This window comes from Lycium barbarum, chromosome 12, assembly GCF_019175385.1.
Source record: "Lycium barbarum isolate Lr01 chromosome 12, ASM1917538v2, whole genome shotgun sequence".
Classification (NCBI taxonomy): domain Eukaryota; kingdom Viridiplantae; phylum Streptophyta; class Magnoliopsida; order Solanales; family Solanaceae; genus Lycium; species Lycium barbarum.
This window is the reverse complement of record NC_083348.1, coordinates 87,345,221-87,364,021: the sequence shown is the minus strand read 5'-3', so window position 1 is coordinate 87,364,021 and position 18,801 is coordinate 87,345,221. Positions and strand designations below refer to the sequence as shown.

Here is an 18,801-nt window from a genome sequence, read left to right as displayed (position 1 = left end):
ATTACGTTCCTTTTCTCCTCATCCCATCTATCTTATTGCTTATGGAATAAAAAGTCACCACTTGTAGCGCTAGCGGCATTCTTTACTTCAGCAAGTTTTGTCTGTGCTACATGCTGTTACTTTTTATAAAGAAGGAAGCTCAAGAAAAAAGGTACTTTTTATTTCCAACAGCTATATCAGCGCTTTATGAATGTTAAAGTGTCCTACATTGGTTGAGGGAATAGGCTGTTTTCTCCTTATATGGTCTAGAGAAATTCTCACCTCATGATCTAGCTTTCAAGGTTGTCATTTTCTTCACAATGAACTTATTTCAATGCCTGCTAACAAACCTGCTAACATGACTGAAGTAGGTCATCAAATGGCGATTTGATTTAATTGGCCATGGAAAGGAAACTAACTATTTTCTCACTGTCAACACAATCATGGTCCAGGATAAGATAATAAGCTAAAATCACCGATGTTAAGCTTCATCTATAGACTTCGTGTTTATATTGCCTTTTCAGGGATTTTGAGAAAGATAAAGTTCAGGGAAATGTTACTTTCTGAGTCCGCAACTAACTTGTCAAAACCTGAACTTCCAGAGGAAAGGGACAAGAAACGAAAAGTGACATCTAACAGAAGTTCTTTGAGTCATATGACTTGAAAGCTGCGACAGACAGTTTTTCCACTGACAATAAACTAGGAGAAGGAGGTTTTGGGCCTGTTTTTAAGGTATTCTTTACTACATAAATAAATATATTGACAATCTAAATAACTGCAACACTAAAATCTGCTCACGCCTAAAGAAAATGGAAATAAGTCCCTCTTGAAATGACCAGATAGCATACTGGTTTAAATTAATATCTTTTCCATACTTGTGTTTCGAAGGTGTGATTTATTGCTTTGCAATGTCTAGGATCAATTGCCAGATGGGAAGCAAATAGCTGTGAAAAGGCTATCAACTCAATCACAGCAAGGTATTGGTGAATTCAAAACTGAGGCCCTTCTCATTGCTAAACTTCAGCACAGAAATCTTGTTATGTTCCTTGGATGCTGCTTAGAAGACGAGGAGAAAATGTTAATCATACTATACTAAAAGTGGGAAGCTCCTATCTCCAAAGTTGGATTACGATTTTACCCCTGATGTAAATCACAAAGACCTTTCCGTAAAACATAATTTAAAAAAAAGAAGTTAAATTAGAAAAACATAATTGTGGACCCGTTGAGATGCTCAGCTTTTATTAAGTCCTTTGGCCTTTCTTGGCAGATGATGCATGTATGGCCATTTAATTTTTCTACATTTAAAATTGTAACCGTTCAAAGTGTAATGAATTAGCTATTATAATGGAGCAAAACGTTTATAACTGATCAGTAGATTAACCAAGATTTAGTTAGCATTCCATTTACGTTGCTGGAATCTAAAGTGTTGCATATTCAAATATTTGAATCCAGGGGCGAATTTAAGTGCTAAAATTGGGGCACGTGAACATATGGTCTCTCCGTAAAACTAGGTATTTTATGTATATATTTTCTAAAGTTTGTCACGCCCCGAACCATGACCTGGACGTAACACGGCACTCGGTGCCTGACTGCATGTGACCGAGCGAACCACATGGCTTGCTGAACTATCATGAGGCATACATGAGCGGAAATATAACGTGAATGCATGATGAGCCTTTATAAAACGTAGTAAGTCATAATACTTAATAAAAACACTTGTTTAAACATGAGTGCGGAAATAACATGAATGAGCCAAAAATGGCTATACGACTCCGAATGTCTGACATAACATAACTGACTTGTCTAGTCTATGAAACCTCTATCATGAGTCTGACTGGAAAACATACTTACTGGGACAAGACCCCTAGCATACCTTTATATGCATAATTAATCATAAAACAAAAGTTGACTAAACCCCGAATGAGATGGGGCTCACCAATAAGCTGATACGAATGTTGTCCTACTGAGCAGTTGTGTTATCCTGTATATCAGTACCTGCATCGTGAAATGCAGGCCCCCGGGCAATAAAAGGGGACGTCAGCACATTGAATGTACTGGTATGTAAAGCAACCGAAAGAAACAACATGGAACATGGAATAACACGATAAGAACTGAAACTGAAAACTTGGACATGAACATGAGCATGAGTACGTATGTATATATAACATGAGTAAAACATGATAAGTAGGGAGAGCATTTCATAAACCGACACATGATATCACCACGTGGATACGTGGAGTCTGGTACCTCGCCGGACCAGCAGAGCCCCTATACCTTGCCAGGGTATAAGGTAATAACGTACCTGATGGAACCATTCAGTGTGAAATTAAGGTATCGTCCTAACTGGGCGGAGCGATCCTTGTCCTATGGTGGCTACATAGTTTCAGGCTATCTGAGCCTTCTCGGTAATTCGTGCAACTCCCAAAAACATGAACATAATATAGTTGGCTAAGAAGCCCATGACTTTCGTGAATTTACTTGTACTTGTCTTGTAATCATGATTTCACGAAATAACTTGTAAACATGGTTTCATGAAATAACTTGTAAACATGGTTTCATGAAATAATCTTGTAAACATAGTTTCATGAAATAACTTGTAAAATAGTTTCATAAGATGACTTGTCATAGTCTTGCAAACATGTTCTTGATTCATGAGTAATACAATAGTTCATAATCATATATTTGTAGTTGACTTGAAAACATGTTTATAACTTGCAAAATAACTCATGCAGTTTCATATGAACATAATGAGAACACATGAGGAAGAATTCATGATTCATGGATTAAGCTAGGATCCCTAATGTCCGTAATGGAAGATTAGGAAATACAATAACGAACATAGATACGGAATTCGTGTACATACATACATAATTACGGGCTACCAATATGTTGAGTTTAATGCCCTAGGATTTGAACTTCATAGATTTTACGAAACGGATCATGGGGAAGAACGTAGAGATTCCCACATGTGGATGGAAGTTCTACATACCTTACTTCCCGCTTTTGAGCGTATCACAATGTCCTTCAATCCCTTCAACTTCAATCTATAGCAATTGTCATACCCCTTTTTAATCGGGTTAAAATTAGAAGTACAACATATTGGTGATTCCTATGTTTTGTTTATTTTAAGGAGTCGCCACCTAATTATTTATGGTGAATTAGGACACCTAAAGTTTATTAAAGTTATGTTTAAAGTTAACTCTGTTTAAGGTCTGCGAAACTTAAGATTCTAGGTAAGGGTTCAATTAGTCTAAAGGGAAGGTATTAGGCATCCTTTAAAACCCATTAACAATGGTTGACCGACCGGACTTGCAATTAGTTAGGCTAAGTGTAAATATAGTATTAGAAAATGTTTAAGAAAATATCTTAAAAGTATTGCTACAGTTTTAGATAGAAGTAAAATGTTGTTTAAAGTAAAAACTTGTAGAAAAATAGTGATTTAATAAAAAAGAGTTTAATTACAAATAAACCAAAGAAATGGAATGAGCAATGTTCATACGTATTCTGAATACGAATTACTCCAACTAGCAAATTAAAATGTATTTGTAAAGTTATTGCAAGATTAATATTAATGTTTTAACAAATGTGTATTTCAAGTGTTGTAAGATAAAAGAGTAAATCTTATTCTTTTAGCTCGATGTGGTCGTGCTAATTTTGAAAAAATCAATTATTCCAAATAAATGTTATAGATACTATATAAGTAGTTTAGAACATAAATAGAAGTGAATGTAATTTTGTGGAATTAACTACCCATTATTAAACTAAACTCTTAATGTCTAGAATTTATCTAAATTACCTAAAAGATAAAATGTTAGTCATACAAAGCAAATAAGAATACACAACAATAGAAATAAGGGAGAGAGTAAACGGGTAAATGGGTTTGGCCTATTTATTAGGGCCCAGCTGAACTGTTCACGTTTATTGGGCTTAGGCCCAATAAATTCCTCTATATTGCTGCTGTGGGCTGTCTTGTCTATTGGGCTTGGGCCCAGATTTTTATTTCCTTGTTTGGTTGCAGATTGGCTGCTACTATATGGGGCTGACTCGAGAGGAGTTGTGTTGGGCTTTAGCCCAACGCCAAATGCGGAAGGAGACGAGTCCGAGGGACTCGTATGCGATAGTCATGCATAAAAAATGAAAAGAAAAGGATTAGTATGCAATCGATAAACAAGGCTAAACGTGTATATTATACTGGTCATACATATATATACACATAATCAACATGGTATACTTGGCAATATAAGAATCACAAAATTGAATATGCAGTAACGCGACGGATCTGATCAAAGTGGCAACTACACAACTTGAATATGCAATGACGGATCCTCAAAATGCAGCAATAAAGATAACAAAATGCAACAACAGCTTCAGTCCAAAACATATGATAACAAAGATTAGAAATGAGGAAAACTAAGAGGTCACCACCATCCCGTTTCAAATGCCGCGATTTAGTTTATATTTAGAAAGAACACAAGGAAACAACAACAGTTTGGAATTATAAGTCAGTTCCATTTACAGTGGGTAACACAAAATCAACTCATCAGTGGTTTTTTTAGATTCATAAAGAAGGCAAGAACAACAACTAACAGAGGAAACAATTCTATGGCAACACTATGTAGTTTGGAAAGCAGCAAATAACAGTGATCTGCCCTAAATTTCCAGCAACAAAATAACTGATTTTAAAGGCCGAAATAATTGGTTCACACCCTAACACAGTAGTCTAAATTTAGCAACAATGCAGCAGTCATTCCTCTCAAGAAAACACACCAGCTAATCTCTCAAAATGCATGAGTTATTATGTTCAAACAACAACTAAGCAACAAGCCAAATAAAGCAGTTTGAAGCTTTAAACAAAGCAGCAAATGTGGCAAAAAAAATTGTCTTACCAGTAGCTAATAAAGTTTTTGCTCCAGATTCATTCTAGGACTATAAGAAATAAAATTAATATCTTAAACAGCCTTAGTCACATACAAGCAACACACTTTACAATAAGATATTTAACAACATTAATAAGCGAGAGTTTGACAAAAATAGGATTTTGAAACTATTTCTACTGTATATTTTTTTTGTCATAACAAGAGCTGACTCCTGTTATACCTCATTCAGTTAAGCCAAATATAGGTATATTTAGGCGGATATGTCAAGTGTGCTTACTAGAATGAAAGAGGTATGTTTAACTTATTTAGAGGAGTATGAACATCGACCATGATCACAGACTTAAACAAATTAAAGGGAATCAAATGAATACTACAAAGGCAAATCAGGTTGACACCAACTTAAAACATTGATGCAGAGCTAAGTGGAATGTTTCCATACAGTAAAGACACAGAGGGAATATTTCAAAGTGGGAAGGCACAGCAACAGACTTATCAAGGAGTTAACACCAATAATGACATTGCATCCATGGATGTAAGTTCAAGAGGAGCATGAAACTAGTTTAAATAGACTAATGTGGTAACTGAAGCCAATTTGTATAAAACTATCACATAATGAAATTAGGCCTAGAAAATAAACAAGCAGACATAATATGATGTTACCATTAGGATACACTAAGCAAACACATGCTAGGTCACAATAAAACTGAACAGATTCAATTAAGCAGGTACAACAGAGTTATTTAAGAAAATAAATCTTTGTAACCAAGGTATGCCAGCAGATTTTAACAATACACTCACTGAGCAGAATTTGAATTCACAAACTATCAACAAATGACTAACATGGAACTTTCTGTGTCTATGAACCAAAAAGGTGCTAATAGAACTGATCATAGAACATAAACCATAGACCAAATCAAATCAGTAACCAACATCGACATACCATATAACCATTTCATCGTATCTAACCAAGCAAATTACATTCGTGACAGGGTATATTGTTGAACAAATAGAGTAAAAGAGAGACAGTGCTGGCCTGTTTTAATCATATACACAATATACTTAAGGTATACACACCACGGTGTGTATATCATATGTATATCGAATGTATACCTTCTTATTACCTTGATCACCCACTGTATATCCTATGTATATTCGACTTTCAATAGATTCTAAGTCCTGGAAATTCAGTCTAAGCATCCAAACTACAATATAAGTCTTTCCAATTCATTTTTAGCAATTAATATCCTATCCTAACAGCTCCCAAACACCAAACAAATAACATGACGACAAAGAAACTACATAACTAGAAAATAGCAGAATCAGCTAAAAATTTAACTAGAAGCAGAAACTAAAGATTATAAGTAATAAATGTATCGAGTTTTACCTCTTGCGAGTGCAGTGAAGTGAGGCGTCGATGGCGTCGAATCTACTCTCTCGTTATGAATAGACCCGAACCTTGAGCCAAACGAGTTCGAATGAAAGTATTGCGGATTTTTTTTTGTGAACTAAAGTTTTGTATTCACTTTTGGGCGAATTAAATGAAAATGCTAGAAAGTAGAAAGTAAGGATCACTATCAACAGTGTTGTTTTTTTTTTGTTTGTAACCAAAAAAATCCCCCCTTTTCACCGTTCAACTTCGGATCACATTTATAGGGTTTCGTTTGTGTTAAAGTGAAGAGAGGGGCGTGGGGAACAAGAGGGAGTAGGGAGCAGAGGCATGGGTGAGTGGAGAGGAAGAGGAAATAGAGGAGTGATGTCGGGTGAGTGGAGGGGAGCGTGTGTGGGGAAAAGGGAAGAGGAGCGGCGGTAGTGGTGGGAGGTGGGAGCGGCGGTGAAAGGGAGAGAGGGAGAGAGGAGGGAGGCGGAAAAAGAAGAAGAGGAAAAGAAAGAGGCGGAAATGGGATTAGGGTTAAAAGGGGAGGGGAAATGGATGGGCTGGACCGGGTCGGGTAATGGGCTGGCTAATAATTCGTTTGGGCCGGTCTATTAATTTAAATATGGGCTGATATAAATGTGGGTTGGGTATTAAAATGTGGGTTGTTTATTTGGGTAGGGAAATAATATTGCATTTGTATTTTAAGCCATTAATTGGCTGAAAATTGTTGACCGTTCCTCCGCTAAAATATTTTGCGATTCTAATTTAATAACTGGTATAATATATATTATGTAAAGACAATTAATATGTAGAAGAATAAATATTTTGAAAAAATGTGGTCTTGTAATAAATTTAACGAGTCCAAACCCGAAAAAACGAAACGATGACTAACCGTTTAAAATTTGTGATAGAGTAATACTTATAATGTTGAAAAATAAAAGTAGCGATATTAATAGTGGTGAAAATAAAGTATTTAGCTCGTCAGCAAATTTAGAAGCCCGAGTAAATAAAATTAAATAAATGAGGGACAAAATTGGGTGTCAACAGCAATACAAGCCATAGGGATTTTATATTAGCAACAATGTCCATGTTTTGTTCATCTAAGCATTTTATCAAACACTTAGTGGGCATGAAGCTCTATAACCCTCATTAATGGTGATTTCTTCACCCAATTCCCATTCTATTACTTCTAGGTGATTCGACAATCTTAATTAGATGTAATTAACATCATTCTTCATCACCCATATGATTACAACAATCCCAAGTCAACAATCCAAAAACCTTAGCATAGTTCATATAATTCTCTTTATCAAACCCACTTACTATTCTCCCAAGAATTCATCAATTCACAACTACAAATGATTAGGGAGTAGAAACATTACCTTTTTGAAGTCCAATCCTCTTGAATTCGGGTTCTAGGGTTTCCACATCCAACAATAATGTTCCAATCACAACTCTATGGATTAGAAGGGTTTACTCAAGTTAGAAAGGGATTAGGGACTTGGATTCAATCTAGAATCATGATAAAAACTTACCTTGGAAGATCTTGAGGTTTGGGACTTGTTCTCTATGAGTTTAGAGAGAACTTTCGTGAATGGAGTGTGAAGAAATGAAGTGAAAAGTGTTAAATGAAGTTTTAAACTTGTTTTCAGACCCATTTTACGCCCTATTTTACGTCCCGTATAATTTGTACGGACCGTATATCATACCGTATAATCATTCCAGTGATTTGGACATTCTGGACCAATTATACGGCTGGAATATACGGCCCGTATAATTTTTACGGTCCGTATGTTCCACCGTATAATTTTTACGGTCCGTATGTTTCCACCGTAAACTGACAGAACACTGTTTAGTAAAGCGGGCATAACTCTTTGTACACAGCTCCGTGCAAGACCCATAATATACCGTTGGAAAGCTATTTCAAAGGGCTACAACTTTCATCAAGGAAGTTTTCCCAAATTCCAAATTAATAAAGGGGTTATGGTCGTTGGAAGTAAGACCTTTTATAAACTCACTTGCAAACATGCCCCGTAGAGTGGCTTTCAACTTTGCTTTGCCCAAAGACTCTTCTCATGTCTTGATTGGGTTTCAAACACCATTTATACACTACTCAAATTGGTTTCATTATACCCCCATCTTATAAGACAAATCTTAATCCGAATGCACGAGGTGTTACAATATCTTCCCCTTGGGATCATTCGTCCTCGAATGATGGGTCTTGGTTAAGGATATGGCTAGACATAACTTGAATATATGAACGTGAAGAAACATGACATGGAACATGGAAAACTGACATGACATAGTTTCATGAAAACATCAGTGCCTAAACATGGACATGAATAGTGAATACATGAACTTGAGCGTGAAACGTGAGGCATGAATACATAAGGGACATTATAACTCTTCTCCAAAATGTCATTAAGCCATCATTATGTCGATACTCGTAATTCTTGCCCGACACGCAACATATACCTTGCTTTCCTTAACAACTTTCGTCTCCTACCTCAAATGTCTTTGAAATCTCATTTGGAATCATTAAATATTACTTCTTACTCGTCAACATGTCGTATACGTAATACCCTTCGTGGGTCTATTCGCGGTACGCTAACGGAGAAATTTCCTGGGTGTAACATTCTCCCCCTCTGTTGGAACATTCGTCCTCAAATGTTAATATTCGGGATTCTACAAAAATTTCGCCAGAGTTTCCCCTGTAATATGGCACTACCAACCTGTCACAACAGCCCATAATATCATTGCCTCACAGGGCTACATCACAATAGCACTATAATGGCCACACACGACCAAAAACATGAAAAGAAAGCTGACATACCTCAAAATCTTGGGCTTCATCATAAATCTCTTCTGCGGGCTGAAACAAGTATGGTACATGGATTTCATATCCTCCTCGGCTTCCCATGTGGCTTCCTCAACCTTTTGACTCCTCCACAGGACTTTCACTGGCTACTTCCTTAGTTCTCAACTTGCGAACTTGACGGTCAAGAATGGCTACGGGGATCTCCTCATACGTCAAACCATCCTTAACTCTTATAGTATTAGCAGGAACAACCAACGACGGGTCTCCTACACACTTCCTCAACATGGACACATAAAACACGGGATGTACAGCAGTCAAACCTTGTGGCAACTCAAGTTCATGAGCTACTAGTCCGACCTTTCGTAGAATTCTGTAAGGTCTAGTATATTTGGGGCTGAGTTTGCCTTTCTTGCCAAATCTCATGACACCCTCCATGGGTGAGACTTTAAGGAACACCCAATCATATACTGAAAATTTTAAGTCCCTTTGCCTCAAATCTGTGTAAGACTTCTGGTGACTCTGAGCCATTTTCAAACGCTCCTGTATTAACTTAATTTTCTCTATAACCTGGTAAACCAAATCTGATCTTAACAACTCTGCTTCACCAACTTCGAATCAACCAATTGGTAATCTACACCTTTGCTCAAAAGGGTTTCAAACAGTGTTATCCCAATACTAGCATGATAGTTATTTTTGTAAGTAAACTCAATAAGAGGCAGGTGGTCATCCCAATTACCATTGAAATCAAGGACACATGGTTACTGAACTGAAGGAATACATGACTACTAAACTGCTGAGATGCTAAATTGAATGTCTATTGAACTGACTGAAGACTGGTTGACTGAATACTGAGCTAACTGAATACTGGATTAGCTGAACACTGAGCTGGCATGAATACGTGAGTACTGGACTGATATCTGAGTACTAAGCTGACATAAATATCTGAGTATTGAACTAACATGAATATCATAACATGAGATCTGAATAACGTATCTGTCTGACCATTTGTCTGAGGATGAAAAGCTGTGCTAAGGTTCACCTTCGTACCCAATCCTTTTTGAACGGATTTTCAGAAGTTCGCTGTGAACTGAGCACCAAAATCTGAAATAATGGACACTAGGGTCCCATACAATCCGGAAATTTCATTAACATATGACTTGGCATAATCTTCTTGTTCAATCTGTGGTCTTAACTGGCAAGAAGTGCGCTGACTTCGTAAGTCTGTCCACAATCACCGAAATTAAATCATGCCTCCTAGCTGAACGAGGTGGACCTGATACAAAGCCCATATTGATCACTTCCCATTTCCAGACAGGAATATCAGCATTCTGAGTCAAGCCACCAGGCCTCTGGTGTTCGGCTTTCACCTGCTGACAATTCGGGCACTTAGTTACAAAATCTGCCACATCCTTCTTCATATCGTTCCACCAGTAAATCTCCTTGATATCATGATACACCTTAGTGGAACCTGGGTAAATGGAATACCTGGAATTGTGAGCTTCTGACATAATTCGCTCTCTGAGTCCATCAATATCTGGAACGCATAATCTGCCTCGATATCTCAAGGTACCATTATCTCCCTCCTGTTCAAAAGTTAAGGCTTTCTATTCGTGAATCCCCTCTTTCATCTGTAGCAAGTAGGAATCACCAAACTGCTTCTCTCTAACTTAAATGACCAAGCAGGAATGCCATGTTTTGGGCAATAACTCCACCCACTTCGGAGTCTGAAAGTCGAATTCCTAGCTTGGAGAAGTAGTGAAATTCTTTCACCTTAGTTCTCTTGTCTGCCTAAATCATGAGTTGTACTTCCCATACTTGATTTTTTTTTTTTTTTGAGATACTTCCTAAAATACTCATAGTACGGTTGTACGCTAAGTCTTTTACGAGCACCTTAGAGATTAGAGTCTTGTGCAATGGCACTACCCTTATGACACATAACTGGGCATGATCTCATAGCTTTTCTGTGATCGCCTAATCGATAGTAATTGAACTTGACACGATTCGTTCGATGATCAGTCTACTCACTTCGGGTTTCCTCTAAGATGAGGCATATTTCTCATGGAGACTATCTCATTATGCCAACTTAACTGAACTGAGGTTCTTCATATCGCATACTAACCGTTCGGGTCTTCAATTATCTCGCTGGACTTACTAGCGATTTATGCATCTCTCCCTTAGACCAAGGCTAACATCTTATACTTATAAATTCTTCTCTTCTGATGGGATTGCAATTAACATTCCTTATCTTCTGTAATTTCTTTGTACTCTACAACACTGACGATTTTTTTTTTGACTCATATCTGAGCAATTCCTCATGGGGAAAACTAAATTTACTTACATGAACAGGTTGCTACTGTATTCGTAACTAGCATACTCCATCTTAACGACTTAACTCTGCTCACACTGTAAATATTAGGACAACCCCTTTTTGACAACTCTTAAAGGCTATTCTTCTGTAGTTTGCTCTTTTACGGCTTAGCTGATTTCTTCTTCCACTAATCACTCTACTATGAACTTAACTTAAGCCCTTGGTTTCTAACACACATTCGGATGTATCTGAACTGCCACCCACTCAAGGTGTTCATCTGAATAGGAAATCAAATTATATTTCTCAAGGTCAGCCGAACTCGTAACTTAGTCAAATCTTATCATTACTGTTGACATGGCTTTTCCGGACATATTACGAACTTATATCTTATTCTCCTTCTATTTCTAGGAAAAATTTGGCAGAGTTTCCTCTGTATTTCTTACTATCCCAAAACCTGCACGTAGGAAATACCAACAATGCCTCACAAGGCCAACATATATACATATATCATATCATATCGTCGCCACACAGGGCTCCCGATTTCGACAACAGTATAAAATGATGAACTTACCTCATATGTCCAACTCAAACTGTACCTGTTACACTTTCCTGTTTATTTTCCCCTTTCAATCTTTAACTGCAGATGGAGCGGGTCCTGATGACCTCCGGTAGAAAACTGTCTACCACCACTCCCTTGAGATCCTCCATGATTTACCTTTTTCCTGTTGACTTAGCTCCTTTTCTAATTTCTCTGATATGCTCTCCCTGTTGTATTTCATTCTCCTTTCTCAAGAACATCATTATCATTCAATATACCATTCATTCCACTACACCCCTTCTCGGGCAACTTACATTGTATTCCACTTTCAATAGCACTTGAAGTCTCATTCGTTACCAGTAAGTACTGCACAATTGTACCCCCTATGGGTAAACATCCTTACTTGGACCTTGAATTTTCTGTTCACCTCCTGCGCATTCGAAAAGTACGAAATTCGAGAGGAAGAGAAGTTTCTTATTGCTCTAAGCTTCATGGCACGATCTAGAGTAGAAAAAAATGAGACAATCCTGAATGTCTTGGTGGTCAACTGTTTATATGTGTGGCGCGCACACACATATAAAAGAGACCCCACTGGACACGGTTTCATAGACTCCCTAAGACACTTGAACCTAGGCTCTGATACCAAGCTTTGTCACGCCCCGAACCATGGCCTGGACGTAACACGACACTCGGTGCCTGACTGCATGTGACCGAGCGAACCACATGGCTTGCTGAACTATCATGAGGCATACATGAGCGGAAATATAACGTGAATGCATGATGAGCCTTTATAAAATGTAGTAAGTCATAATACTTAATAAAAACACTTGTTTAAACATGAGTGCGGAAATAACATGAATGAGCCAAAAATGGCTATACGACTCCGAATGTCTGACATAACATAACTGACTTGTCTAGTCTATGAAACCTCTATCATGAGTCTGACTGGAAAACATACTTACTGGGACAAGGCCCCCAGCATACCTTTATATGCATAATTAATCATAAAACAAAAGTTGACTAAACCCCGAATAAGATGGGGCTCACCAATAAGCTGATACGAATGTTGTCCTACTGAGCAGTTGTGTTATCCTGTATATCAGTACCTGCATCGTGAAATGCAGGCCCCCGGGCAATAAAAGGGGACGTCAACACATTGAATGTACTGGTATGTAAAGCAACCGAAAGAAACAACATGGAACATGGAATAACACGATAAGAACTGAAACTGAAAACTTGGACATGAACATGAGCATGAGTACGTATATATATATAACATGAGTAAAACATGATAAGTAGGGAGAGCATTTCATAAACCGACACATGATATCACCACGTGGATACGTGGAGTCTGTGTGAGGACCCACAGAAGGTGTTACCCATTCATACAACTGTGAACCCCCTGGGTATCTGACCCTATGAACATGATCTGCATGACATGACATACTCAGGTATTGTATGGGCAAGAGACACAGACAATTCGATATACGCTGCAGCGGCTGGTATCGAACCCGTGACCTCTCCCCTTTTGTCCTCCTGAAGGAGACGACTCTCACCAGTTGAGCTGCAGCTCAATTGGTAAGAGGCGTCTCCTTAGGGAGGACAAAAGTGACTGCAAGGTCGCGGGTTCGAAGCTCTGCAGAGTGTGCGAACTGGCTAAGCACCCTTTCACATACAATGGCTGAGTGTTACATGTCATGTACGCATGTTTATGGAGGGCAACCCGCAGCATGCATGGGTAACACCTGCGGATCCTCAAACATAAGTCGCCTTTTTTGTGAGGACCCACAGCTGGGCGCTGACCATACTGTGAAACCCCTGAGTATCTGACCCCATGAACATGCGTACATGGGGTCAGATACTCAAGGGTTTCACAGTATGGTCAGCGCCCAGCTGTGGGTCCTCACAGTCTGGTACCTTGCCGGACCAGCAGAGCCCCTATACCTTGCCAGGGTATAAGGTAATAACGTACCTGATGGAACCATTCAGTGTGAAATTAAGGTATCGTCCTAACTGGCGGAGCGATCCTTGTCCTATGGTGGCTACATAGTTTCAGGCTATCTGAGCCTTTTCGGTAATTCGTGCAACTCCCAAAAACATGAACATAATATAGTTGGCTAAGAAGCCCATGACTTTCGTGAATTTACTTGTACTTGTCTTGTAATCATGATTTCACGAAATAACTTGTAAACATGGTTTCATGAAATAACTTGTAAACATGGTTTCATGAAATAATCTTGTAAACATGGTTTTATGAAATAATCTTGTAAACATAGTTTCATGAAATAACTTGTAAAATAGTTTCATAAAATGACTTGTCATAGTCTTGCAAACATGTTCTTGATTCATGAGTAATACAATAGTTCATAATCATATATTTGTAGTTGACTTGAAAACATGTTTATAACTTGCAGAATAACTCATGCAGTTTCATATGAACATAATGAGAACACATGAGGAAGAATTTATGATTCATGGATTAAGCTAGCATCCCTAATGTCCGTAATGGAATATTAGGAAATACAATAACGAACATAGATACGGAATTCGTGTACATACATACATAATTACGGGCTACCAATATGTTGGGTTTAATGCCCTAGGATTTGAACTTCATAGATTTTACGAAACGGATCATGGGGAAGAACGTAGAGATTCCCACATGTGGATGGAAGTTCTACATACCTTACTTCCCGCTTTTGAGCGTATCACAATGTCCTTCAATCCCTTCAACTTCAATCTATAGCAATACAAGCCATAGGGATTCTATATTAGCAACAATGTCCATGTTTTGTTCATCTAAGCATTTTATCAAACACTTAGTGGGCATGAAGCTTTATAACCCTCATTAATGGTGATTTCTTCACCCAATTCCCATTCTATTACTTCTAGGTGATTCGACAATCTTAATTAGATGTAATTAACATCATTCTTCATCACCCATATGAATACAACAATCCCAAGTCAACAATCCAAAAACCTTAGCATAGTTCATATAATTCTCTTTATCAAACCCACTTACTATTCTCCCAAGAATTCATCAATTCACAACTACAAATGATTAGGGAGTAGAAACATTACCTTTTTGAAGTCCAATCCTCTTGAATTCGGGTTCTAGGGTTTCCACATCCAACAATAATGTTCCAATCACAACTCTATGGATTAGAAGGGTTTACTCAAGTTAGAAAGGGATTAGGGACTTGGATTCAATCTAGAATCATGATAAAAACTTACCTTGGAAGATCTTGAGGTTTGGGACTTGTTCTCTATGAGTTTAGAGAGAACTTTCGTGAATGGGGTGTGAAGTAATGAAGTGAAAAGTGTTAAATGAAGTTTTAAACTTGTTTTCAGACCCATTTTACGCCCTATTTTACGTCCCGTATAATTTGTACGGACCGTATATCATACCGTATAATCATTCCAGTGATTTGGACATTCTGGACCAATTATACGGCTGGAATATATGGCCCGTATAATTTTTACGGTCCGTATGTTCCACCGTATAATTTTTACGGTCCGTATGTTTCCACCGTAAACTGACAGAACACTGTTTAGTAAAGCGGGCATAACTTTTTGTACACAGCTCTGTTCAAGACCAATAATATACCGTTGGAAAGCTATTTCAAAGGGCTACAACTTTCATCAAGGAAGTTTTCCCAAATTCCAAATTAATAAAGGGGTTATGGTCGTTGGAAGTAAGACCTTTTATAAACTCACTTGCAAACATGCCCCGTAGAGTGGCTTTCAACTTTGCTTTGCCCAAAGACTCTTCTCATGTCTTGATTGGGTTTCAAACACCATTTATACACTACTCAAATTGGTTTCATTATACCCCCATCTTATAAGACAAATCTTAATCCGAATGCACGAGGTGTTACAAAGTTAGTATAATACTATCTACTGGAACACATGCTACAAAAAAGCTAAATGGTGCACTTGGTTGAAGGTTGAGTTATTTACCTAGAGGTCATAGAGATCAAGTCCCACTTAATTCATTTTTTTCCTTCTTTTTTTTTAGTGGTGAACCCGTGTTTCAGAAATTCTGGATTCGCCTCCGATTGAATCTCATTTTTGGTCCTTTACAAACTCATTTTAGTTTTGTGACCTTTTACAAGAGATTTTTATTTTTTCATATAAGAGATCTGAAAAGAATACATAAGTGAAAAGAACACATAAGAGATTAGAAAAAAACATTTTCTTCTATTCAAATTGTAAAAGGCCAAGAGATCTTATTTCCTCGTAAATGTATGATTTCCCGTTGATAAATGTGTGAAAAGAAGCCCAAGAGACACTAATCATGAAAATATTATATAAAGCCAAGAAAGAGTTTTCATTTCCCTCAAGTCTTCCTCTCCATTTTTATGGGCTCTAAAGTTTCATAGGTTTTCAAATATTCTCTACTCCTAAGCAGTTTTTTTCTCAACGTCAAAGTTAAGGCTATTGAAATACGCTATGATTTTTTCTGGATTCGTAAGAGGATCTTCTTCTTAGTAATCTGCTTAAAGAGAAGGGGAAGCTGCAATGTAGCTATTTATTTTGTTTTTTCTTTTAATTGTTTTTAGTCTTTTACCCCCATGTAATATATTTGTACATCATACTCTAGGAAGATTCGCTTTTTGTTAGATGTATAAAAAGGGTGTTGTTCGTACTGTTGAAATAATTTTCATCTCCTACCAACTTCAATCCATGAAATTGCATTCACAATGAGTCAAAAATATCATTAAATAACTCAACAAGATAAACACATGCAAAACACGTGCTCAGAAACTAGTCTATAAATATATGCCAAGCAAAAGTCTAGACTATTTTATATTCGGTATGATAACTTATTATCTGATTTTGTGTTAACCCTTTCCTCTTAAATACTGCTTACTGGATAAATTTGATATGAACAACTTAAACTAGAGCAGGAAGTCGTTGCTTGACTGGAAAAAGCGGCATGAAATCATTATTGGAATAGCTAGAGGGATACTCTATCTTCATCAGGACTAAAGATTAAGGATAATACATCGTGATCTGAAAGCCAGCAACATTCTTTTAGATGAAGATATGAACCCCAAGATATCTGATTTTGGTACTGCAAGAATATTTAATAGAAACCAGAATGAAACTAAGACTCTTCGAGTTGTCGGAACATAGTAAGCAAGCAAATATTGAAAGACTTTTTCCATCACATCCTTACCATTTACCAATACTTTGTGTACCCATTATCGCCCCTTCTCTATGTAGTGCCTAAATGTCACCTGAATATGCTCTAGCTGGTCTCTTCTCCGTAAAATCCAATGTCTTTAGCTTTGGCGCCATATTATTGGAGGTCATAAGTGGAAAAAGGAACAGAGCCTCTTATAATAATGATTCTCCTCCAAATTTGGTACGACAGGTAAGTCATAAAATGCAAACATTTGAATATATCTTTGATTAGAATCAAACTTTTTCATTTCAATGAACTGTTTTTTCAGGCCTGGTAGCTGTGGACTGATGGAAAGGCCTTTGAGCTGATAGATCCATCAACAGTTGATTCTTGTCCCAGTGAGGAAGCACTACGCTTTATTCAAGCAGGACTATTGTGTTTGCAAGTCAATGCGGTGGAGAGAAGAACCATGTCATGGATTCTGTTCATGCTAAGTAATGAAGCAACGATTTCCTTCCTGAAGCAGCCATTGATTTCCCCTAACTCGGACTAGGGTACTACAGAAACAACATCATCTTCGATCAACGAGGTGACAATTATAGCACCCGATGTTCGTTAATTGTCTCATGCGTTTATGTATTTCTGTCCTTTGGTGATCAAATATATCTAGTTGTCACTACTTCCTAAAGTACGATTCAATGCATTAAATTATAATAGAATTCAGTAGATTAGTTGATTTTACTTTGACAACTACTCATCACAGAAAGAGTGAGACAACAGTGCTCTTATCTCAAGATCAGAATATTATTGTCGTATTTGATACATGTCTATCTCATGATCTTATTATGAAACAAAAGTTAATTCAAAAGATCACGTACATGTTTATATATTTTTATCCATAATTTAAAAAAAAACAACATAACCAACTAATAATAGTTAAATACCTCATTAATTGACAAAACTCCACAACCAAATTACTATCCTCTAAATCAATAAAAAATTGAAAATTTGTTTGTTGTTGCTAGCAGGGTTAGCCTTTGTTGCTTTTAGAGCATTGATGTGCACAGAGTAGACTGCTAAAGGAAACATGCACTGTAATATCAAGAGACAAGACATCATTTCACCCTTGAACTTGAACTTGACACGAAAACTCACTTTAGCAACTAAACTTAAGTTGTATTTATATATCCCCTTAACAACTTTCATTTCAATTATTTTCCAAAAAAGAAAACAGAAAAAGTAACTTAGGCAAGTAAATGACATAAAAAGATGGGTCCGCTAATATATATATTATTATTATAAAATAAAATAAAAACGGGCCTTTTCTCTTTCTTCTAAACCACCCGGGTCCTCTTCCCCCACCCACTTAAATCAACCCCCCACCCGCTCCTCTTCCCCACAACTGCCACCTCCACCACCACCACCTCCTCCATATCCACCTCCACCACGGCTACCACTATCGTATCCACCACCACCACTACCATACCCACTGATTCGACCACCCCCACCTCCATAACCACCACCATCAAAGTCATAAAGTTTTTAAATTTAATCCCAATTCTTAATTCGGAAAAAGTTACCAGAATGTTATGAGCTGATTAATTAGGCATTTGAATTTCATCATCTGGGTGAATATTGTAACACCTCGTGTATTCGGGCTAAGATTTGTCTCATAAGATGGGGGTATAATAAACCCAATTTAAGTAGTGTATAAATGGTGTTTGAAACCCAATCAAGACATGAGGAGAGTCTTTGGGCAAAGCAAAGTTGAAAAC

General features: G+C 37.4%; 1 pseudogene; it reads left to right on the top strand.

Annotated features, from left to right (window-relative positions):
- The first annotated feature begins 110 nt into the window (after positions 1 to 110).
- LOC132624604 (cysteine-rich receptor-like protein kinase 10) lies at positions 111 to 17,635 on the top strand (annotated as a pseudogene).
- Positions 17,636 to 18,801: the final 1,166 nt, after the last annotated feature.